This window comes from Pelodiscus sinensis, chromosome 1, assembly GCF_049634645.1.
Source record: "Pelodiscus sinensis isolate JC-2024 chromosome 1, ASM4963464v1, whole genome shotgun sequence".
Lineage (NCBI taxonomy): Eukaryota > Metazoa > Chordata > Testudines > Trionychidae > Pelodiscus > Pelodiscus sinensis.
Window position 1 is genome coordinate 323,334,762 of NC_134711.1, and position 26,176 is coordinate 323,360,937.

At 44.4% G+C, this 26,176-nt stretch overlaps 1 protein-coding gene across 2 annotated transcripts in view; it reads right to left on the minus strand.

The window, feature by feature from the left end:
- SLCO2B1 (solute carrier organic anion transporter family member 2B1) overlaps positions 1 to 26,176 on the minus strand; it is a 170,334-nt gene that overhangs the window by 127,743 nt on the left and 16,415 nt on the right. The gene's annotated exons all lie outside the window — the stretch shown is intronic.

The following is a 26,176-nucleotide window of genomic DNA, read 5'->3' on the forward strand; positions in this document are numbered from 1 at the left end:
TTGAAATTTCACTAGCCCGAACTCACTGCCACGCGGCTCATTCCTTGTGGAATGAGGAGTAACAGTAGGACTTAGTTCGAATTAACAGTTCACTGCCGTGTGTAGCCATGCAGCAGTGAGTTCAGGCTCACAATATTGAGGAGGCTCAGAATAGCATACAAGAAGAGCTGTATGGCCTTGAAAACTGGAATTATAGAAATGGAATGAATTTTAATAGCGCAAAGTGCGAGGTCATTAATTTAGGGGCTAAGAGCAAGAATTTTTGCTATAATCGGGGGATTTTTCAGTTGAAAGTAACAGAGAGGGAGACAGACCTGGGCATATTGGTTATTCACAGGCTGACTATTAGCCACTAGTGTGATGCAAGCATGAAAAAGGCTAAAGCAATCCTAAAATGCATCTGCAGCGATATTTTCAATAGAGACGGGAAAGTGTTATTGCCATTATACATGGTCCTAGTGAGAACTTATCTGGAGTATTGTGTGCAGCTCTGGTTCCCCATGTTTACGAACAATAAATCCAAACTGGAACTAGCACAGAGAAAGGCTGCTAGGATGATGTGAGGAATGAAAAACCTGTCTTATGAGAGCAGACTCAAGGAGCGAGGCTTGTTTAGCCTCAGAAAATGAAGGTTGAGGGAATCATAGAATCACATAATGTCATAGAACACTAGAACTGGAAGGGACCTCAAAAGATCATCAAGTTCAGTCCCCTGCCCTCACAGCAGGACCAAGCATCATCTACATCATCCCTGATGGATGTCTATTCAACCTATGCTTAAATATCTCCAGTGATGGAGATTCCACAACCTCCTTAGGCAATTTATTCCACTGTTTTAACAACCCTGACATTTACAAAGTTTTTTTAATGTCAAACCTAAGCCTCCTTTGCTGTAGTTTAAGCCCATTGCTTCTTGTCCTATCCTCAGAGGCCAATAAGAACATTTTTTCTCCCTCCTCCTTTTAACACCCTTTTAGGTACTTGACAACTGCTATCATGAAATATGACTGTGTTCTGTAAATACATGAAGGGAATAATTACCATTGAGAGAAGGGACTTATTTAAATTAAATGACATTGTTGGCACAAGAACATATGAACGGCCATACTGGCTCAGACCAACGGTCCGTGTAGCCCATATCCTGTCTACCAACAATGGCCAATACCAGATGCCCCAGAGGGAGGGAACACAACAGGTAATCATCACGCGATCCCTCCCCTGTCACCCTTTTCCATACAAACAGAGGCCAAGGACACCATTCCTACCCATCCTGGCTAATAGCCATTGATGGACCTAACCTCCATGAAACTATCTAGCTCTTTTTTGAACCCTGTTAAAGTCCTAGCCTTCACCATATCCTCTGGCAAGGAATCCCACAGGTTGACTGTTTTGAACCTGCTGCCTATTAATTTCATTTGGTGACCCGTAGTTCTTATGTTATGGGAACGTAAATAAATAACTTTTCCTTATTCACTTTTTCCACACCAGTCATGATTTTATAGACCTCTATCATATCCCCCCTTAGTCTCCTCTTTTCTAAGCTGAAAAGTCCAAGTCTTTTTAAATCTCTCTTCATATGGGACCCATTCCAAACCCCAATCATTTTTGTTGCCCTTTTCTGAACTTTTTTCCATGCCAATATATCTTTTTTGAGATGAGGCGACCACATCTGTATGCAATATTCAAGATGTTGGCATATTATGGTTTTATATAGGGGCAATAAGATATTTTCTGTCTTATTCTCCATCCCTTTTTAAATGATTCCTAACATTCTATTTGCTTTTTTGACTGCCGCTGCACACTGAGTGGATGTTTTCAGAGAACTATCCACAATGCCGCCAAGAGCTCTCTCTTGGGTAGTTATAGCCAAATTAGTCCCCATCATATTGTATGTATAGTTGGGATTATTTTTTCCAATGTGCATTAGTTTATATTTATTAACATTAAATTTAATTTGCCATTTTGTTGCCCAATCACTTAGTTTGGTGAGATCTTTTTGAAGCTCTTCACAGTCTGCTTTGTCTTAACTATCTTGAGCAGTTTGGCATCATCTGCAAATTTTGCCACCTCACTGTTTACCCCTTTCTCTAGATCGTATATAAATAAATTGAATAGGATTGGTCCCAGGACAGACCGTTGGGGAACCCCACTTGTTACCTCTCTCCACTGTGAAAACTGACCATTTATTCCTACCCTTTGTTTCCTGTCTTTTAACCAGTTATCAATCCATGAAAGGACCTTCCCTCTTATCCCATTACAACTTACTTTACTTATGAGCCTTTGATGAGGGATTTTGTCATATAGATATAAACTCTCCATTAACAGGTTTAGAATTCAAATTAGACAAAGATTTCTAACCACCAGAGGAGTGATGTCCTGGAACAACTTTCCAAGGGGAGCAGAGAGGGAAATTCCAGGTGGTTTCGGGTCTGATCTTAATACATTTATGGAGGGAATGGCATGATGAGATTGCCTACAATGACTTGCAGCCCATCTGAGACTATTAGTAGTAAATATTCCCCATGGCAGGAGATGGGACAGATGGGGAGGGCTCTGAGCTTCTGCACTGAATTCTTTCCCAGATATCTGATTTGTGATATTTACCCCTGTGCTCAGGGGCTCACTCGTCACTATATTTGGATTCAGGAAAGAATTTTCCCCAAGGTCAGATTTACAGAGACCGTGTTTTTTTTTCTTTGTGGAGTGTGGGGGTCACTTTAATACGGGACAGTAATGAATGTGTGACTATAGGGAAAACCCAGTTGTGGGGGTTTGAAGGGCTGAGCCCAAGGCTGGAGTCCTCTGGTAGGACGAAGCACCATTTAGACCATTCCTAACAGGTGACTGTCTAACCTGCTCTTAAAAGTCACCAATGATGGTGTGATGAATAGAAGGAGTGCTGGCCAGCACCTGGTGACTAAGGGCTTAAACTCAGGCAGCTAGCAAGGGTGTCAGCAGGGGGCCAAAAGAACCAATGGGGATACAGTGCTGAAATTTGAATTGGATATAGATACCAGGTCTGCTCTTCCTTTGTGGAGATTTTTCTAAGAAAGGGGCTGGAGAGAGCAGATGCAGGACTCAAGATTACCATGCTTGTAAGAAATATTGGACATGGGAGTGACTAAACAAACCAGGAGGCTGTGTCTACACTGGGCCACTTATTCCGGAAAAGCACCCTCAGAAAAACTATTCTAGAAAAGGGCCACTGTAGACAGCACAGATTTCTTTTCCACAAAAAAGCCCCGATCGCGAAAATGACTATCGGGGCTTTTTTCCAGAAAAGCACGTCTACATTGGCCATGGACGCTTTTCCGGAAAAAGTGCTTTTCCGGAAAAGCATCCTGCCAATGTAGACGCGCTTTTTCCGAAAATACTTATAACGGAAAACTGTTCCATTTTAAGCATTTCCGGAAAAGGATGCCAGTGTAGACGTAGCTGGGGTGTTTTTTTCAGTCTTCCCTCAGAGAAGAGCAACAGAAATGACTATATGCTAGAAAACATGATGTATGAGGGAGGGATTGTTCAGTGGTTTGAGCATTGGCCTGCTAAACCCAGGGTTGTGAACTCAATCCTCGAGGCGGGGGGCACTTAGGGATCTGGGGCAGATCTGTCAGGGATGATACTTGGTCCTGCTATGAGGGCAGGGGAGTGGACTTGATAACCTCTCAAGGTCTCTCCCAGTTCTATGAGATAGGTATATCTCCATATATTATATTATTAATTTGTCCACATCTTTCCTGAAATGTAGCACCCAAAACTGGATGCAATACTTCACTAGAGGCCTAATCAGAGCAGAGTAGAGTGGAAGAATTACTACTTGTTTCTTGCTCACAGCACTCCCACTAATATATCCCAAAATGATGTTTGCTTTTTTTTTTCAACAATGTTACCTTGTTGACTCATATTTAGCTTGTGGTTCACTATGACTCCTAGATCCTTTTCTGCAGTACTCCTTCCTAGATAGGCATTTCCCATTTTGTATGTGTGCAGCTGAGTGTTCCTTCCTAAGCAGAGTACTTTGCATCTATCCTTATTGAATAATTTCATCCTATTTACCTCAGTCCATTTCTCCAGTTTGTCCAGATTGTTTGGAATTATGACCCTATCCTCCAAAGCACTTGCAACCTGTCCCAGTTCAACATCACCCACGAAGAGTTGTCTGATGTAACTTGTGACAGATGATAAATATAGCTTTTCACATAATCTTTCAAAAGAAAGCAATGCACAGATGCTGACTTGTTTAGGCAGTCTGGCTTGCTTCGGATATCACACACTAGGCCAGGAACTGTGCAGTCTGAGAAAATCTATGGTCAGGAGGGAGAGAGATTTGGGTGTCACCCGAGAGAGGTGACTGCAAAGAAGCCAGGAGCCTGGAATAGGTGCCCTTAAGGCACCATAGACGGGGAACACAGCTGCACTTGCCCTGAATTTTGATGCTTGCAGTCTAGTAAATACTATCTTGCAGAGAACAATCCCACCATGGCCCAGGGCACAACCCTCTTTTGCTATGATCTCTTTACAAGAATCATGTAGGTTTTAAGGAGAAATTATAACACTATGCTGTGGGATCCCATTTATTTTTTCTAGTAACTTCCCTGTCAGCTTCTTCCATTTTCCAAAGCATCAGTCAGTGTACTCCTCAGTAAACAGTGCAAGAGCTTGGAGGGCATCTTTTGCAAACATATGCAAGGAGAGGATTATCCTCTCCCAATCCTAAAGAGACACAATGAACATAAGGCGGCGCCTTGAAAAGTTAAGCCTGTACTAATATCACAGATGCAAACAATGCACATGGGCTGCCCTGATCAGAGATTTAATGAGGTTTGAAAATTTCTACTTATTTCACAAGGACAGCATGTCAGCACCACAACAAAATGTGTTACACGACTCTATATTTTGCAGTGGATCATATGGTTTATTTGCAGGAGCAACTTTATTTTCAGTTAGGCACAGGCCCACGGACAGGAGGGGGCCAAAGGGGACAGTTGCCTTGGGAATCAGCAATTCAAAGGGCCCTTTAAATCACCACTGCGGTGCCATGTTACGTGCTTCCTGTGGCTCTGTCGGAGGGGAGGGCACTACCGTCCAGGCAGTGTGGACAGCTGGCTGTCCTGTCCCCTCCTCTTCCACTCAAGGCCCTGCCCCTTTGGGAGCATGGAGCCGTCCCCCCCACATACACCTTGCCCAGGGACCAGAGGAGGCTGTCCACTCCTCTGGTTATGTACAGAACCAATTCCCCAGTCTGTGTATAAAACTCATGTATGTCCAAATGTTTCAATTAGCAGATACGCTGTAGTGTAAACAGTGTCTATTTACGGTCAGAGATGGGACATCAGTATTAGGATCTTTAATTTTACAGCATTTATCCATAAAAATCGAATCTTTCCAAGCCTATATATATGCCAAACCTGCCCCAAACCCTAGCTCCACTCTCAAATAGTTGCAGGTGTTTTGAAATCTGGATCCAAATTTTGTGGTTTGGTTAATCTCAGGTAGGTTTTTTGTTTTAGGATCTCCTTCTAAATCACTGGCTTCTGCTCTGCAAAAGGAAGGGTTTACTGACCAACACCCGGAGTGCACGTGTATTTCTACATTACCATCGTTTAAATCTGAATTCATAACACTGAAACCTATGAACCAGAACCCAGCCAGATCTCCTGATTCCTTTCCCGTTGCCTTAGCCGCAAGACTAGCCTTCCCAACTTAAAGAAGAGGAGCATACAGGACGGTGTGTGCATACACTGGAACAGGGCTGGGCAAATTACACACTGTGGACCGGATCCAGCTCACCCAGCATTTCTATCCGGCCCACTCAGCTGATTAGCAGAATGTGCCAGCAGCGTGTGTTCAACTGCCCCTACCCCCACCTTGCTCTGTCCAGCAGCAGCTGTGGGGGGAAGGGGGACAAAGAGAAGTGAGAGGGAAATGCTGAAGTCAGAGTGTCCCTGCTGTGCCTGCCCCCTCCCCCCATCTCCGCAGAAGAGGGAGCAGACAGAGAGGGACCCGTATAGTGCGTGACTGAGATGAGTGCCTGTCTTAAGAGGCCATGTACTGCTGCACTCTCCTTCTCAATCACTCTCACTTCTCCCCATATACCGCATCACTGCAGAGCAGGCATTCCACAGCGCAGGACAGATTGTCCTGTCTTAAAGAGACAGCCCATGGCATATCTCAGAAAGTTCCCCAGCAGGAGCCAGCACTCACATCCTGGAGCCAATTTGTGGAGTGTCCCCTCCCCCCTCTGCCATGAAAATTATTGCCCACCCTTGCACTAGAACTTTATTTTGTCGTGTATATGTAAGCAGGATCTGAAGGAACGTGTCCCGTAGAGTGAGCTGGAAGTGGGGAGAGACTCTGGGTGTGTCGATGTCAATACAGTTGCTCCTGCTTTGTTTAGGTTTGTTAATGTAGTCAGCTGATGGGGCAGTGTTTTATGCATTGTAATCAACTTCGCTGGTGGTGGGTCACAAACTGTGTTAGGACTAAATGCAGGAATTGTGAATATGATCACCAACACTTGCAATTACTGTGGGGATACAGAAAAGTCAGACTGTTTTCCTCAGTCTTCACAGTGATCTGCATGTTTTGATTCTCCCTACTCCTCCTTTGCCTACGCCCAGCAGTGAAATGGTGTACAGCTAACCATGCCACTGATTGGTTACAACTCTTCTCAAAGTTATCGGCTACATCTAGACTGGCATGATTTTCCGCAAATGCTTTTAACGGAAAAGTTTTTCCGTTAAAAGCATTTGCGGAAAAGAGCATCTAGATTAGCACGGACGCTTTTGCGCAAAAGCACTTTTTGCGGAAAAGCATCCGTGCCAATCTAGATGACGTTTTGAGCCATTTTCGCCATCAGGCCTTTTTTGCACAAAACAGTTTTTAGCTGTCTACACTGGCCCTCTTGAGCAAATACATTTGCGCAAGAGGGCTTTTTCCCGAACTGGAGCAGCTTGCAGAAGAACACTGACAATCTTACATTAGATCGTCAGTGTTCTTGCGCAAATTCAAGCGGCCAGTGTAGACAGCTGGCAAGTTTTTCCACAAAAGCAGCTGCTTTTGCGGAAAAACTTGCTAGTCTAGATGCAGCCATCGTGTATACAGTGCCTAATAGATACTAATCAAACTAGGATGTCCTTTCTTTGGAAACAAGCTGTTGATCTAGGTCTTCTAATACAGTAAAATTAGCTTTCTGGAAAGTTTTCTTAAGACTTTATCTTGATTTTCAAGTGTTCTTCAGCTTCCAAAGCCTAAAACCAAGTTGTGGCACCAGTTCTGCAGAGATAACAACAGTATTTAGGGATTTACATCTTCAAAGAACAGCATGATATGTAACTAATTAACTAAGATGAAAAGCTGGAGCACTGACCCATTCTATTTCTGATCTCCATGCCACACAATTACAATACTATTAAAAGAGAACTTGCCCAGTACTCAGAAGAGTTGAGCTAGGTTCAAAATGCACAAATCAAATCAAGTGCACAAGGGGAGTTCATGCTCATCTCGTCCTTCCCGAACAAATCTTCGTGCTGTGATCCTGTCAGCTTTGCATAATAGGTCACATCTAGGTAGGTTATTACTAGAGCCGTGCATGGATTCAAAATTTTGTATCTGCATCTGCACCTGTATCCACAAAAATGAGCCATGGATAGCTGCAGCTACATTCACGGATGCAGATATCCACAGATATAAAGCAGATATCGGTGGATTTGCAGGGCTCTAGTTATTACACGCATGAGAAAACTCAAGGTTCTCTGTGTCCTCAGGAAGAGGGACTGATAATTCAGTAGGTGGTTCTCACACAGCCAAGGAGGTGGGAGATATCTGAATAGAAAAGGGAGAGATTTATAATACCCCTGTCTCCCCAATGCTCCATGTGCCGTAATCCCTATTTTTCATCATTTGCTGAATATGCTCTGAGACAGTGACACATACTGTCTATGCAGTACATACGAGATCTCTACACATAGCCCATCACTAAACAGAACTCCAGAGATCTTCTAACAACAGCATCCTAATGACAAAGGAAAGGGGCTTACTGGTATCTGGTAGTGAATTTCAGCTGGCCTGACTAGCTGAGTGTATCTCAACATACTAATGTCCTAATTATCAGGGCAGTTCCCAACTCTGGCACTCTGAATGAAGAAAATGGGGGAGTAGTAAATGCCTTTACTACTTGGGGTCCACAGGAGACCTTAAATACCTTGCCTCTATAGGTACGGCTTACAAAAACTCCCCAGAGTCACAGAGTTACTGGCTTGGGGGGAGTGGAAGGGGAGTAGGTGTCACCACCAAGTGAAACAAACCCCTTTCTTTTTGAACCCAGGCAGAAAGCACGTGGACTTCCTTCCCCAGGGGTACCCCAAGCTCCTCTGCCACAAGAGAGCTTGAAAACAGAAATAAAAGAAAACAAACTGGCTGTGTCTACACTGGGCCACTTATTCCGGAAAATCAGCCGCTTTTCCAGAATAAGCTGCGAGCTGTCTACACTGGCCCTTGAATTTCCGGAAAAGCAATGACGCTCTACTGTACAAAATCAGCCGCTAATACGGAAAAGCTACGCTGCTCCCGCTCGGACATAAGTCCTTATTCCGGAACACTGTTCCGGAAAAGGGCCAGTGTAGACAGCGCAGTAATCTTTTCTGGAGAAAAGCCCCGATCACGAAAATGATGATCGGGGCTTTTTTCCGGAAAAGCACGTCTACATTGGCCACAGATGCTTTTCCGGAAAAAGGGCTTTTCCGGAAAAGCAGCCTGCCAATGTAGACGCTTTTTTTCTGGAAATACTTATAACGAAAACTATTCTGTTTTAAGCATTTCCGGAAATTCATGCCAGTGTAGACACAGCCACTGGGTCTTTGATAGCTGACATCTCAGGCTAGGCAGACACACACTCAGGGTACGTCTACACAGTTGCGTGCAGCTCGAAATAAGTTATGCAATTTGCCATAGGTTGCTGACCCCTGGTGTAGATAATACTTTATCCAGCCATTAGTGTAGGGGACTGGACTGGATGACGTCTTGAGGTCCCTTCCAATCCTGCAATTCTATATCAGTGTTTCTTAACATGTTTGGGCTCAGGATCCATTTGTAAATATTGTGAAGACAAATACTTGAATAGATCACTTGAGAAAGCAAGACAGGATACTGGGCTAGATGGACTGTTGGTCTGACCCAGTGTGGCCATTCTTATTTTCTCACAGTCTCCTTTCTCTGTCATGAAATTCATGGTTATCTCTTCCCCTTGTTGGCTTAATGGTTCTATTTATCTTTCACCTACATTGCATACCCATTGTTTCTCAATATGTCTTGGAAATACCTTCAAAGTGGCAGAACCACAGTTATATGACGAAGTCCTAGAGAAAGCATAAATCAGCTTGGGGCAAATTATCTGGAGACCAGTTTATAGGCATTTGGTTAATCTTTCTCAACATTTGCACTGGGCGAGTTAGCACTGGCACTTATGCAAAGAGAGCACAATTTGCCAGCTGTTTGAGGTTAAAGAAGGATTAACCCTCACCCTGCCACAGACCTCATCCCGTCCTCGCTAGGTGTTCTTTTTAGTAACCAGTCTGTCATACAGAAATAATCCCAAAATTAAGATGTTAGATGTAATTTTTATGAAGCTGAAATGTATATATGTATAATTTATTAATCAAATTACTTTGCTCATTCATAAATCATCTGTTCATTAACTTCTATGAGATTCATAACTGAGAAGAGATGTCACAATAACTGATCACAGAGATTTGACTAAAATCAGATAACCAAAGTGACCGGTATTTTTTAAACTTTAAATTAGACACTGGTATTATCCTAGCACCTGGAGAGTTTGAAAGTTTAATATTAATGTGTATAGTCAGAAACAACCATTTTAACATGGAGAAGATGGGACTCGCTGTTTAAACACTATTAATGTAATATTTTTCATGAAATATTCAGTTATTCCCACCACCCAAAAATCAGGTTCTCTAAAACAATGTCTAGTTTAAGAAAAGACTAACAAAAATTAAACATTTGATTGGGGGGGCCAACAGTAATGCTGGGACCCTAAGCATGGGAGATGACAGTTCCCTCCCGGAAGGGGTGGGACCTTGGGTGGAAGGGGCGGGACCTTGGGTGGAAGGGGCGGGACCTTGGGTGGAAGGGGCGGGGTTGGAGACAACCAGTCCTCAGTGCTGCAGGAAGTGCGCCATGCTGGCCCTCCTCAGCCCTTCGAGTGCCTTGGAGCGCACCATGTGGCACTCTGGCAGGTACTGAAAGGGCCGACAGCTCCAGGTGCTGTTGTTGCCACAGAAATGATGGCAGGGGCCAGGAACTCTGGGCCCTTTAGATTCACCAAGCCCTGGGACAGTTACCACATTTGCAAGGTGTGAGGGTCCCAGAGCTTGGGCTGCAGCATGAATGTCCACACCTCAATGAAACTGCATCTTAGCCTCAGCCCCACAAGCCTGAGTCAGCTGCAGGCTTGTAATTGCAATGTAGACACGCAAAGGGGCTACATCTAGACTGGCGTGATCTTGTGCAAGAATGCTTTTGCAGAAGAGTTCTTGTGCAAAAACTCTTCCAGAAGAGCACGTCTACACTGGCATGTGCGTTTTCGCAAGAGATGTGCTTTTGCGCAAGAGCATCCATGCTAGTGTAGACGCTCTCTTGCGAAAGAAAGCTCTGATGGCCATTTTAACCTTAGGGCTTTCTTGCGCAAGAAATTCATGTTGCCTGTCTACACTGGCCTCTTGTGCAAGAACAGTTGCACAAAAGGGCTTATTCCTGAGTGGGAGCATCAGTGTTCTTGCACAAGAAGCACTGATTTCATACATTAGAACGTCAGTGTACTTGTGCAAAAATTCGTGGTCAGTGTAGACAGGCAGCAAGATTTTGCGCAAAAGCAACTGCTTTTGCGCAAGATCGCGCCAATGTAGACACAGCCTAAGTGTCAGTCTCAGAGGGTGTCTACACTGCACCCTAAAGTTGAAATAAGATATGCAATTTGCGTAGCACAAATTATTGCGTATCTCATTTTGACTCTATTTCAAAATAGCTTATTTAGAAATTTGGCACATTTACACGATGCCAAATTTCAAAATAAAGCACTATTTTGAGACATCCCTTAACTCTCGTGGAATGCGCCCATTATTTAAAAAAACATTTCAAAATAACAGGCAGCTTTTTAAGACGCCATGCAGTGTAAACATACCCTGAGATGTGTGTTTGCACTGAATGTTTTGTAAAATATGAATGAGATTGACTGAAATTCACACAACAAGAGCTAGGATTGGAACCTAGAACTTCCTGGAATTTTGGTTTAGATAGAGGGAAGGAACAGAATACAGGTCTCCTATCATAATTGCGCTGTTTCTCTAATCCTGCACCTCTATATATTTCTATGCAAATTGTACTCCGAGTCACAAGGAAAGGGAGATTGATAGCCTCAATTTAGTTCTTAATCATTGCTGGTCCACAATACACAACAGGAGTTCTTCATCAGCCATTTTTGCAGCGACGGCCTAAGGAAAAGGCCTTTGTGGTCAATGGAAAGAGCGTAGGTCAGTGGTCCCCAACGTGGTGCTCGTGGGTGCCATGGCGGCCACCAGGCCATTTCTGTGCACCCGCCGAGTGATAGGGGCCGGTTCCGCCGCTGGGCGCACGGCACAGAGGCGGTGCCAGCCCCGGGTGCACAGCACATGGTCAGCCCCGCCCACGGGCACGTGGCGTATGGGCATCCCCGCCCCTGGGCACGTGTCACAGGAGCGGCGCAGGGCCCTGGCATGCAGCGCATGGGCTGTTCTGGCCCTGGGCGCACGGCGTATGGGCAGCCCCGCCCCTGGGCGCGTGGCACAAGAGCAGCGCTGGCCCCAGGAATGTGGCGCATGGGTGGCCCCGCCCCCAGGCACCCGGCCCATGAGTGGCCCTGCCCCCGGGTGCCTAGCAGCCCCAAAAGGTTGGGGACCACTGGCGTAGGTGTTTGTGGTTTAATCAGGCACTTATAAAAGGTGATTCTTCACTCATTCTGTTTATTTTACTGAAGAAGCAAGTGGCAGGAATATTAGTGTCACCATCTGTGCTGGCCATAGAGGACACAGCCTGGCTCCAACCCATGAGGCCCGTTGGACAGAGAAGCACATAATGCATCTTACTGAAGTGTTTACTAATTTTTACTTGTCAGTGGGCTTTCCCTATTTCCCCCTGAGATCATCTACCTGCCAGCATCCTGTCCAGTCTGAATGCTGTCAGCCACTGCTACTGTGTCAGAGACTCCCCCAATTCCCTACCATTGCAGCCATTTTAAACCCACAACATCTTGCCAAATACAATTCACAGATCATCCAGTTAAATCATGGCTCAGGCTTCATTGAGTATTGCTGTGTATCATAGTGATAATGCCATAGGAGAATCCAGTAGTACTAGTACAAACACTAATCACCCAATCCCTGGGTATTAATTATTGTGCAGAAACATTTTGTATCACACAGGAGAGTGGCAACCTCAGAGAGACCAATTTGCAGTGTTTTTTTACTGTTGAACCCCCAGGTGTAATAATTACTCTATCAAAATCAACATGTTTTGAAATGAAACTTTCCAATTAAGAAATGTTTAAAGTTAGTTTTTTTTCCCCCACGTAAATGAGAGAAGCTCTGCTACGAAATAAGCCACATCCATTTAAACAGACTAAAGAACTTGAACAACAAATTGCTTTAGCAAACTCTGTTTTAAAATAGCTGTACAGGTTAGTGATATGGCCTGTGAATGTTTCGACTGTAGACATTGACTGATCATTAGCATTAAGTGCTCTAGTTCCAGGACATTACATTATTCTCCCAACGTACCTCTCCCAATGTTGGGCCTGACCCTGTTGCCTCTGCACCATAGGCACAGAAAAGAAGCAGAAAGACCTACTATTTTTCCTGCTGTGAGTTCCTCCGGTATGCCAAAAAAGACACTGAAGAAGCAGGCCCATACACAGAAGGGGGTGCGCAGGATGTGAAAGCACCCTCTTGGTTCCCCAAATAAGCATGCTCTGGCCGGCCAGGGGAAGGCAAGAGCAGAGCACTGCCTGAGTCTCCTTCCGCCATGCTCTGACTAGCTGGGAGAAGTCTGGGGCTGATTTTCCCATTTACTTGGAGGACCATGGGAGGTGCATTCATACCCTTGTGGTCCACATTTATTTAGAAAAAAAGTGCACACCCCCAAAAAAATTCCTGCATATGGGCCTGAGAAGTGACCACAGTAATAAGAGAAGAACCGGAGGAGAACTGTCACAAAAGCCAAGGGAACACAAGGTATCAAGGAGAAGGGAGTGATGAACAGTGTCATGAGCAGCTGAGAGATTTAGAAACATGAAGATAGACTAGAGGCCTTGAGATTGGGTTAGGTGGGAGAGAACAGTTTTAACGGAGTGTAGGGAACAGACGTCAAATTGGGGGTGACCCAGAGAGGAGCTGGAGAAGAACTTGAGATAGTGGAGGAAGTTAGCTTTTCTGATGTGTTTGGAGGTGGAGGGAAGAAGAGATCATGGGAGTAGTTGGAAAGAGATGTTTCTCATTGATAACAATCATGGAACATTAGCAGAGGCAGCAGGTAATGATGAACAGTTTCTTTATCAGTTATCAAGAAAGACACAGTCCTGCTTTGTGGGCTTGATCTTGCAGGCACTGAAATCAAGGATGCTGTTCTCACTGACTTCAGTGGTACAAATTAGGCACCAGGAGAAAGTACAGAGTGGAGCTGCAGCAGCAGGACCCGTGGAAGAATTCTAGCTGTGCTCTTGAGAACAGTTCTGGACAATACAGTGGCCACAATGGCAGTGACTGGCCTGTCTATACTAGAGAGCCTCCACTTACTCCCACTAGTGGAGATTTACTGATTGTGCCACAGTGGGTTATATCTCAAAATCTATTGCAGGCGGAGACATTGTGATCCCAATGCAGGGTTTGAGAAGGAGGTAAAGTCTTCTTGCATTCTTCTGCCCTCTGCAGTATGGAATCCATAATATCAACCAACAAATACTTGCCCCCTTCAAGCAACTTTACCAAGTTCATAAGGTAATTATACAAGAAAACCACCAATGCTATCACTTTAAAGACATACACAACCAAGGGCATGCAATTTAACTTCCAAGTATAGCAATCTGCTTCAAAACAGTCTAGTCCTTTAGGATGTAATGCTGTTCCCATGGATGTTAATGGCAAAATGCCAAATCCCTGAACTGGAAGCAGGATTGAGGCCCATAGTGTGTAATATGTCCCAGAACACTAGAGGTTGAGAAATTTGCTGGTATGAGGAAGTAATTGACATTCTTTAGCATATTTTCACAATGATTTGTTGAGAATGAATTGAGCCCAGATAATCCCAGGATCATATACAGTTGGCAGTAATCCGTTTTTAAAGTGTGGATTCTAGCTGACAAGACAAGACATGAAAACAGACCCAATGGTTTATATTCAACAGTAAACGCCTCGTTGCTACCCCACTAAGACATTTTCTCACTTGTTTCTGTGGAAGAATTTCAGAGCATGCTGCTATTTTCTGAGTGCAACAGCAACATCCAGTGGCCATGAAATGAGATTTCCAACAGCAAGTGTTTTATTCTCTGAATTTGGTAATGCACTTTCCAAAGTTTCAGATGCCTGTATTTGTGTGATTCAGGTAGCTCCAAGGCACAGGAAAACTATATTCCATAGTTTCTGGGTGCTGTCAGTGTATCTTTAAGTGGCATCAGACAAGGGTCTATAAATAGAGATTCTCTATGTCCTAGTAAAAGGAGAGGATGGAAGATAAGATATGGGTAAGATCAGATGAGAAACAGTCAAATGAAAAAGAGTCCCATTCAATCATATCAGGTAATAGCAGACAGCTAAATAGTGATACGTTTTTAAAGTTCTAGAAGTCTAAATAATAGGATGGGTGAACTTGAGTGCCTTCTATCGAATGAGGATATTGATAAAATAAGCACCATAGAAACTTGGTGCAATGAGGATAATCAATGGAACACACTAATACTAAAGTAAAAAACATACTGGAGGGAAAGAACTGGTTGTGTTGGTTGGGGAGTGGCACTATATGTGAAAGAAAATGTAGAATCAAACAAAGTAAAAATATTAAATGAACCAAACTGTTCCATAGAATCTTTATGGATAGTAACTCCATGCTCTAATAGTAAGAATATGGCAGTAGGGATATATTATCAACCACCTGACCAGGATAGTGACAGTGTGCTAAGGGAGATTTGAGAGGCTATTAAAAAAAACCTCAATAATAATGGGGGATTTAAACTATCCTCATATTGATTGGGTACACGTCTCCTAATGGCGGGATGCAGAGATAAAATTTCTTGAAACCTTAAATGACTACTTCTTGGAGCAGCTGGTTTTTGAACCTACAAGAGGAGAGGAAATTCTGGATTTAGTCCTCACTGGCCAACATGATCTCATCCAAGAGGTGACTATAGCTGCACCTCTTGGAAATAGTGAACTTAATGTAATAAAATTTAACATCCCTGTGGTGGGAAAAACACCTTAGCAGCCCAGCACTGTGACATTTAATTTCAGAAAGGGAGACTACAAAAAAGGAGGTGGTTAGTTAAACAGACATTAAATGGTACAGTGCCAAAAGTAAAATCCGTGCAAGCTGCATGGAAACTTTTCAAAGACACCATAATGGAAGCTCAGCTTCAATGTGTACTCCAAATTAAAAAACACAGTGGGGGTACGTTTAGACTGCACAGTTTTTCTGGGAAACTGTTCCATGCCCAGGGAATGCATTTGTTCTTCCACTTTTTTTTGCTGAAGAGCAAACATGCTCTTTTGGAAGCCCCTGTATTCCTTGTTTCACAAGGAATAAGGGGGCTTCTGAAAGAGGTTTTTTTTTCAACATTTGGCCCAGTCTAGATATGCCAGATGTCGGAAAAGCCTCTTCCAACAAAATAATTGGGAAAAGCTATGCAAAATGTGGAGCGTATTTTGCGTAGCTTTTTCCGAAAAAACCCCCCATATAGTCTAGCCATACCCTAAGAGAACCGAAAAAGTGCCACCATTGCTTAACAACCAAGTAAAAGACGCAGTGAGAGATAAAAAAAAGCATTGTTTAAAAAGTGGAAGTTAAAACCTAGTGAGGAAAATAGAAAGGAGCATAAGTTCTGTCAAAACTATATTAGGAAGGCCAAAAATGAATTTGAAGAACAGCTAGCCAAAACTCAAAAATAATAGCAAAACTTTTTAAAAGTATATTAGAAGCAGTAAGCTTGCTAAACAACCAGTGGGGCCACTGGATGATTGAGATGCTAAAGGAGTTCTCCATCGTTGCACAGAAACTAAATGAATTCTTTGCATCAGTCTTCACAGATGAGGATGTTAGGGAGATTCCCAAACCTGAGCCATTCTTTTTGGGTGACAAATCTGAGGAATTGTCCCAGATTGAGTTGTCATTAAAGGAGGTTTTGAAATAAACTGATAAATTAAACCATAATAAAGCCACCAGGAAAAGATGGCATTCACTCAAGAGTTCTTCTGAAATAATTCAAATGTGAAATTGTGAAACTATTAACTGTGGTTTGTAACCTATCCTTTAAATTTTCTTCTGTACCAAATGATTGGAAGATAGCTAATGTGATGCCAATTTTTAAAAAGAGCTCTAGAGGTGATCCAAGCAATTACAGACCAGTAAGTCTAACATCAGTACTGGGCATATAAGTTGAAACTATAGTAAAGAACAGAAATCTCAAGCACGTAGATGAATATAAATTGTTGGAGAAAAGTCAATGTGGTTTCTGTAAAGGGAAATTGAAATCATGCCTTCCTAATCTACCAGTATCAAAAAACAGGACTATGTAGCACTTTAAAGACTAACAAGATGGTTTATTAGGTGATGAGCTTTCATGGGCCAGACCCACTTCCTCAGATCAAATAGTGGAAGAAAATTGTCACAACCATATATACCAAAGGATACAATTTAAAAAAATGAACACATATGAAAAGGACAAATCACATTTCAGAACAGAAGGCGGGGTGGGGGAGCATGTCCTGTGGTTGTTGGTAAGATACCAGCTGATAGAAGTCTATAAAATCATTACAGGTATGAAGAAAATGAATAAGGAAAAGTTAAAGCGGTGAGGAGTCCTGTGGCACCTTATAGACTAACCAAAGTGTTGGAGCATAAGCTTTCGTGGGCAAAGACCCACTTTGTCAGATGCATGTAGTGGAAATTTCCAGAGGCAGGTATAAATATGCAGGCCAGAATCAGGCTAGAGATGACGAGGTGGATCCAATCAGGGAGGATGAGGCCCACTTCTAGTAGCTGATCTGGAGGTGTGAATACCAAGAGTGGAGAAGCTGCTTTTGTAGTTAGCTAACCATTCACAGTCTTTGTCTAATCCTGAGTTGATTGTGTCAAACTTGAAGATGAACTGTAGCTCAGCAGTTTCTCTTTGAAGTCTGGTCCTGAAGGTTTTTTTTGCTGCAGGATGGCTACCTTTAGATCTGCAATTTTGTGTCCAGGGAGATTGAAGTGTTCCCCTACAGGTTTTTGTATACTGCCATTCCTAATATCTGATTTGTGTCCATTTATTCTTATACGTAGGGACTGTCCAGTTTGGCCGATGTATATAGCAGAGGAGCATTGTTGGCACATGATGGCATATATTACGTCAGTGGATGTGCAGGAGAATGAACCAGTGATGGTGTGGCTGATCTGGTTAAGTCCTGTGTTGGTGTTGCTGGTGCACATATGTGGGCAGAGTTGGCACCGCGGTTTGTTGCATGGATTGGTTCCTGAGTTAGAGTTATTATGGTGTGGTGTATAGTTGCTGGTGAGACTATGCTTCAGGTTGGTGGGTTGTCTGTGGGTGAGGACTGGCCTGCCTCCCAAGGCCTGTGAAAGTGAGGGATCATTGTCCAGGATGGGTTGTAGATCACTAATTATGCATTGGAGAGGTTTTAGCTGAGGACTGTAGGTGATGGCCAGTGGTGTTCTGTTGGTTTCTTTCTTGGGCTTGTCCCGTGGCAGGAGGCTTCTGGGTACACATCTGGCTCTGTTAATCTCTCCTCACTTCTTCGTGTGGGTATCGTAATTTACAGAATGCTTGTTGAAGATCTTGTAGGTGTAGGTCTCTGTCTGCGGGGTTGGAGCATATGTGGTTGTACCTCAGTGCTTGGCTGTAAACAATGGATCGTGTGGTGTGTCCGGGATGGAAGCTGGAGGCATGCAGGTAAGCATAGCAGTCAGTAGGCTTTCGGTATAGGGTGGTGTTTATGTGACCATCATTTATTTGCACCATGGTGTCCAGGAAATGGACCTCCCGTGTAGACTGGTCCATGCTGAGGTTGATGGTGGGGTGGAAGCTGTTGAATTTGTGGTGGAATTCTTCCAGGGTCTCCTTCCCATGGGTCCAGATGATGAAGATGTCATCGATGTAGCATAGGTAGAGAAGGGGCGTAAGTGGACAAGACCTGAGGAAGCGTTGTTCCAGGTCAGCCATAAAAATGTTGGTGTATTGTGGGGCCATGCGGGTGCCCATAGCAGTGCCACTGGTCTAGAGGTATATTTTGTCACCAAATCTGAAATAGTTGTGTGTGAGAATAAAGTCGCAGAACTCAGCCACCACTTGTGATGTGGCATCATCAGGGATACTGTTCTCGATAGCTTGTTTTCCATCTATGTGTGGGATGTTTATGTAGAGAGCCTCTACATCCATGGTGGCTAGGATGGTGTTTTCTGGAAAATCACCAATGCATTGTAGTTTTCTCAGGAAATCAGTAGTGTCACAGAGGTAACTGCGAGTGCTGGTGGCGTAGGGTCTGAGTAGAGAGTCCACATATCCAGACAGTCCTTCAGTGAGGGTGCCAATGCCTGAGATGATGGGGCATCCAGGATTTCCAGGTTTGTGGATCTTGGGTAGTAGATAGAACAACCCTGGTCGGGACTCTAAGGGTGTGTCGATTTGTTCCTGTGCTTGTGTAGGGAGTGTCCTGAGCAGATGGTGCAGTTTCTTAGTGTATTCCTTAGTGGGATCTGAGGAAAGTGGCCTGTAGAATTTGGTATTGGAGAGTTGTCTGGCAGCCTCCTTTAGGTAGTCAGGCCTATTCATGATGACAACAGCACCTCCTTTATCAGCCTTTTTTATTATAATGGAAGAGTTATTCCGGAGGCTGTGGATGGCATTGCGTTCTGCATGACTGAGGTTACAAGGCAAGCAATGCTGTTTTTCCACAATTTCTGCCTGTGCACGTCGGCGGAAGCATTCTGTGTAGAGGTCCAGACTGTCATTTTTGGCCCTCAGGAGGAGTCCATGTGAAGTTCTTCTTCTTGTGCTGTTGGTGGGAAGGTATCTGTGTGTCAGTTCACTGTTCAGTGTTGTGTTGGAAGTATTCCTTGAGACGGAGATGGTGAAAGTCGGCTTCCAGATCATCACAGAACTGTATCATGTTAGTGGGGGTGGTGGGGCAGAAAGAGAGTCCCCGAGATAGAAAAGACTCTTCTGCCGGGATGAGTGTGTAGTTGGATAGATTGACGATATTGCTGGGTGAGTTGGGGAACCACTGTTGTAGCCCCATGTGGCAGGTAGGATTTTAGACAGCTTATAGTCCTTTTTCCTCTGTAGAGAAGTGAAATGTGTAATGTAGATCTCCTGTCTTATTTTAGTAAATCCATTTGTGGGGAAGGTTGGTTTTTTATGAAAGACTCCAGATTGGAGAGCTCTTTTTTTATCTTTTCCTGTTTGCTGTACAGGATGCTGATCAGGTGGTTCCTCAGTTTTTTGGATAGTGTATGGCATAATCTCTCACTGTAGTCTGTGCAGTATGCAGATAACAATGGATTTTTCACCTTCAGTCCATTTGGTATGATGTCCATCTGTTTGCATTTGGAGAGAAAGATGATATCTCTTTGTACGTGTGCAAGTTTCTTCATGAGGTTTATAGATTTCCACTCCATACGGCTAAATGCAGTGCCTTGCATGGTGTCAAGAATCAGAAGGGTAGCCGTGTTAGTCTGAATCTGCAAAAGCAGTGAGGAGTCCTGTGACACCTTATAGACTAACCGAAGTGTTGGAGCAAAGTTAAGTTATTTAAGAAAAAGTTATGTACTTATGTTCCCATAACATGAGAACTAGGGGTCACCAAATGAAATTTGGAAAAGTGGCAAGGAGTCCTGTGGCACCTTATAGACTAACCGAAGTGTTGGAGCATAAGCTTTCATGGGCAAAGACCCACTTTGTCAGACACATGCATCTGACGAAGTGGGTCTTTGCCCACGAAAGCTTATGCTCCTACACTTCGGCTAGTCTATAAGGTGCCACAGGACTCCTTGCCACTTTTGCAGATTCAGACTAACACGGCTGCCCCTCTGACAAATTAAATGAATTGGTAGCAGGTTTAAAACAAACTAAAGGAACTATTTATTCATGTAAATCACAGTCAACCTGTGGAACTCCTTGGCAGAGGATGTTGTGAAGACAGGGCTTTAACAGGCTTCAAAAAAGAACTAGATCAATTCATGGAGAATAGGTCCATCAACGCTTATTAACCATGAGTAGGAATGGTGTTCCTAGACTCTGATTGTCAGAGTCTGGAACTGGATGACCAGAGAGGGTCCTAAGTGTCAGGGTGGTTAAACACTGGAATAAGTTGCCTAGGGAGGTTGTGGAATCTCCATCTCTGGAGATATTTAAGAGCAGGTTAGATAGACATCTATCTGGGATGGTCTAGACAGTACCATGAGGGTAGGGGACTGGACTTGATGACCTCTCGAGGTCCCTTTCAGTTCTAATGTTCTATGATTCTGTGTTTTGAAATTCTTATTGTGACATAGCAAAATACAAGTGTCCAGTTTTTCCACCCCGTCTTCCAACATAATTACTTGAAACAAGATAGTGTTCAATATTTGGGCAGTAGATTGTGTCCATAGAACACGAGTGAGTCTTGCACCATCATAGGTGCCAACTTCGTGGGTGCTCTGCTGCTGGAGCATCCATGAGAAAAACTAGTGGGTGCTGAGCTCTGACTGGCAGCCAAGTTTCCCCTCATTAGGAGGAGGTGGGTCAGAGTCTAGGGCTTCAGGGAAGGAGTGGAATGGGGGCAGGATGAGGGTAGACCATGGTTGGGGTGCAGGATAAGAGACAAAATGGGGCAGTGTGGGGTCAGAGCAAGGGTGTGGCTTAGGGGAAGGAGTGGAATGGGGCAGGGTCTGGAGAAGAAGGGAGGGTTGAGCACTTTCCATCTAGGGAGGAATTCGGTGCCCATTTGTACCACAACAAACAAGCTTCATGACCAATTTGAGGTAATCTCAGGCAAACAGCTTTGTTCAAGGAAGTTTGCTCAGCTCTGAATATAACAGTAGTATAGGAATGCATCAGAGTACCTTCTGAGGTAACACATCACCTCAGTACTTGCTCCAGAACTGGGCTGAGATAATATTGGTGGGACGTTGAGAAAGAACCTTGAATTCCTGCTGCCCATGCTGCACCTGTTCCATGGATAAAAGGCATTAACGATACCAACATTTTTCCAAAACCTACAAAGCTACTGAAAAACCTGTACCTTTCAACAAAAAATTCTTTTAAGACTAATAAAGAAATGTATATGCAATCTCCATTTTACATATTTAATCAGACAGAAATGCACCAGTGTTCTTAAGCATACAGGAATCTCTCTCTTGCCTAAAGAAATACACACATTTCAAGTTTCAGAGAATCTACTTTTTCATGAAAAGAACAACATATATTTTTAAGTAATGGTTTGTTCAATGAACACATAACTTTGTAGAGGGCCAAATCCAAAGCACCAAAATCAATAAGGGTATGTCTACACTACAGCACTAATTCAAACTAACTTAATTCGAATTAGTTAATTCGAACTAAGCTAATTCAAATTAGTGCATCTAGACCTAAAAACTAGTTTGAATGAGCATTTTGCTAATTCAAACTAGCATGTCCACATTGAGTGGACCCTGAACCGAGGTTAAGGATGGCCGGAAGCAGTGCCGGCAGGGCATCAGATTAGGACTTAGAGCGTGGAGCTGCTGTCTCAGGCTAGCTGAGGGCAGTGCTTAAAGGGACCTGATCCCCACCCCTGGACAGACAGTTCTCAGGGGTTCCCCGCTCGCTTGTCTTACTTGATGAGGGACAGCAAAGCAGTCCTGGCTTGGAGTGCCCTGAATGCCCACACTCAGCACATCACAGCACTCGGCCATCAACCCGGCTGCACTTGCCGCAGGCTGCCATCCAGGGGAGAGTCAATCGGGGGGCTGCAGGAGAGCTTCCACCCCGAGGAGCCCGCATAGCCGCCCCAGTCCTCCCCATCGGGGGCTCGTACCCCATTCCTCCCTCACCTCCTTTCACTTACTCCTCCCTAGCCCCCCTTCCTGATGTACAAAATAAAGGACACGTGTGCTCAAAAATAGAAACTCTCTTTATTGAACAAAACTTGGGGAGACTGGGAAAAGGAGGTGGGAGAAGGAAAGAGAGAGGGTGGGAGAGGGGAGGAGGAAACCTGGGAGGAGGGAGCTGGAAGGGGGAAGCCAGGAGAAGAAGGAGGAAGGGAAGTATCAAACTATGGTACGCCATACCTTCAGTACTGTGTACAGATGTGATCTCCTCACCTCAGAAAATATATTTTGGCCTTGGAAAAGGTTCAGAAAAGGGCAACTAAAATGATCAGGGGTTTGGAACTGGTCCCATATGAAGAGAGGCTAAAGAGACTGGGACTTTTCAGCTTAGAAAAGAGGAGACTGAGGGGGGATATGATAGAGGTCTATAAAAGCCTGAGTGGTGTGGAGAGGGTGCATAAAGAAAAGTTCTTCATTAGTTCCCATAACAGAAGGACTAGAGGACACCATATGAAATGAATGGGTAGCAGGCTTCAAACTAATAACAGAAAGTTCTTCTTCACAAAGCAAATAGTCAACCTGTGGAACTCCTTGCTGCAGGAGGCTCTGAAGGCTAGAACTAGAACAGAGTTTAAAGAGAAGTTAAATAAATTCATGGAGGTTGGGTCCATGGAGTGGTATTAGCCAGGGGGTAGAAATGGTGTCCCTGGCCTCTGTTCGTGGAAGGCTGGAGTTGGATGGCACGAGACAAATGGCTTGGTCATTGTCTTTGGTCCATCCCCTCCAGGGTACCTAGTGTTGGCCACTGTCGGCAGACAGGCTACTGGGCTAGATGGACCTTTGGTCTGACCCAGTACGGCCATTCTTATGTTTTTACATTCTAAGCTCAGGGCTCAGGGTCGGGGTCTCACTGGACCACCTTGATTTTCATGCAAACCTGCTCCTGGGTGGCCAGGCTGGCAGCTATCCTGCCCTAGACGGCCACTTTCCTGTGCCTAGTGCGGAGGTCGTGGACGTTGGAGGCTTCCCCCCAAACCTCGATGAGGTCCATGATGTCCACACTAGACAAGACAGGTGCCCGCCTCTTGCCACCCCGGGCTGGCTCCTGGGAGCCGCCAGCCTGGTCCCGGGAAGAGGCGGAGGGCTGGGTGGCAGCAGGTGGCTGGCTCGTGCCATGCCAGGTGCAGGGTCTGCTGGCTGGGTGCTGGCAGGCTTGCACCTGGCACGGGCACCGTAGCCAGACCATGCCCCTTTAAGGGCTCCGGGGCCAGGAGGGGGCAGACAAGTTTCCCTGGTGGTGCCCAGAGTGGCCACCAGGGCAAGCTGGGGAGGGCTAGCCTCCTACTAGTTTGAATTAAGAGGCTACACAGCCCTTAATTCGAACTACTTAATTCGAACTAGGCGTTAGTCCTCGTAGAATGAGGTTTACCTAGTTCGAATTAAGCGCTCCACTAGTTCGAATTAAGTTCGAACTAGCGGTTTGTATGTGTAGCGCCTATTAAAGTTAATTCGAACTAACGGCTGTTACTTCGAATGAACTTTGTAGTGTACACATACCCTTAGAGACTTTCCTGAGTAAGAATTGCACAAGAACTATTTGACTTAAAGGAAGTTGAAGTTGTAAGTAATTTAATTACTTAATGGATCCTTGTATGCTAGTTAGACTTTGTTTTTATTTTTTAAAAATTGCTATATTGCAGTGGTTAGTAGTGGCCCCTCCCTGTCATACTCAGAGGAAATCCACTCTGCCTCTTTGTATCAGTCAGTAAAACCAGTGTTAATTAGTCATCTGTAAGCCCTGGCATTCTTGGTGGGGATTGGGGAACAAGTGATCTTGAGCCCAAACCTCCAGACTGGAGCAGACAGTCAGTCCGGGGGAGGGGAAGGCAGGCAGAGGAACAGGTAATTTTTAGCCTAACCTCCTAGTGATCCCAAATGCACATGATAATCCATGTGTATGTTGCTTCCTCTGAGACATATACACACCTGAACATACTGTGCTCAAAACTATAAGCATCCCAGTGTTTTTTGAAACCCCATCCAGACCCTGGGCAGCCATTACCCTGGACCTTATAGTTGAGTTCCCCATGTCTAACAAGCATACTATTTAATGTCTTCACCATAGTCTACCAATTGACAAAAATGGCCCACTTCATCCCCATCATGCCACATCCTCCATAGAAGAAATGGCCCAACTCCTGGTGAGTCACATCATTCATCTCCAGGGAATGCTGGAGCAAGTCACAACTGGCTGAGATCCATGATTTGTATCACAATTTTGGTGCAAAAAACCTGTAATGCTGGGTGTGTGTCTGTGCTTATATATATTCCAGATATCACCCACAAACTGACTGTCAGTCTGAACAAGCAAATCCAATGTTGGAACAGTATCAGGGCTCTTTCATGAATTTCCACCAGGAGAAATGCAGGAGCATCCTGCCACAAGCAGAACTTGCTTATAATGATGCTAATTATGTCCCCACTCAGCAGAGTCCATTCTAAAGAAACTGTGGCTTCCATCCTCATCTCTATCTGTCACTTCCACCAATGCAGTGGCCTCTGACCAGGTCAGCCAGACCCATGAGATCCAAGAACTCAAGCACATCTGTACAAGGCCAAGGAAGATTACAATGCACAGAGCTGGAAACCCAGCCCTAGAGCCCTGCATTGACCAGACATGCTGTAAACCGGATTACTGATACCTCAGGTCATATACCATCAGCCAGGTATTCAAACCAGTGACCATGAGATTTCAATTACCCAGATCCCTTAAAATTTACCCAGGGATCTACATATTCTCGCTATAACACTACTCCAACAACCCCTTTGCTCACCAGACCCAGCCACTCCCACCTGAAAAATCAAATGTGGCTCCCTCTGGTACCATGTAGACAGGGAGGGCTATGGCCTAGAACAGCAATCTTGGGAGCCAGCATCCAAAATCCAGATGGCCTATACAGACAAACTTGAGCTAGTGGAGGGCACTTCTAGAGGGGAGACTTAGTGGAAAGCCCAGATGGTCTAGTGCATGAGTCTGTGAAACTACCAGACAGCAAACAGCTGCACTCTGCCACCCAGGGGAAGCTGCAACCAGCTTGGGATGTATTACTCACAACCCACTGTGGACACAGACCACAGGAAGTCCCACCTCAAAGAGTCTAACAGTATCAATCTCATGGCTCCTGACTGGCTCCTCACCCAATATAAACCAATGGGTGTTCAGGAAGTATCCAGGTAGCAGCATGGACCTCCCATAGCTGCCATGACCCTTCTTTTCCCCTCAACACTTAGCTCTGACCTCAGCTCGATTTGGACCTTGCCTTCTCATCTGGATCCTGAGACTCTGATGTTTGGTATTGACCTTGGCCTGGAACTTGATCGAAAACTCCTCTGCTACTCTCAATCTGAGGTTTTACCCTTGGTCCTGACTGTAAAGCTGACCATTTATCTTTCCTAAAAGCTATTAAAACCCAACTTCGCTACACATTGCTGCCATCCAGATGTGGTTTGGCTAGCTGAAATGTCCATTTTCCTGGCAAACTCTGGTTATTTCATGATGCCTCCTCCTCCTATCCCCACCACATTTGTCCATTTTCTCAACCTGTTCCATTCTGAACCTAGACTGAAAGGTCTCTGGGGCAGTGACTACCATTGTTACTAGCGTGCACAGCATCTAAGGCAGTGATCCTTGACTGAGGTTCCCACATGCTACCATAATAAATAATACATTTTTTTCATTAGCAAAGCCAATATTTTATCCAAAAGAAAAAAATTACTGTGACAGAATCCAGTCATATTTCTGACAAATGTTATAAATGCAAGGTATGAATTTAGTTTTTATCTCATATATAATGGAGCA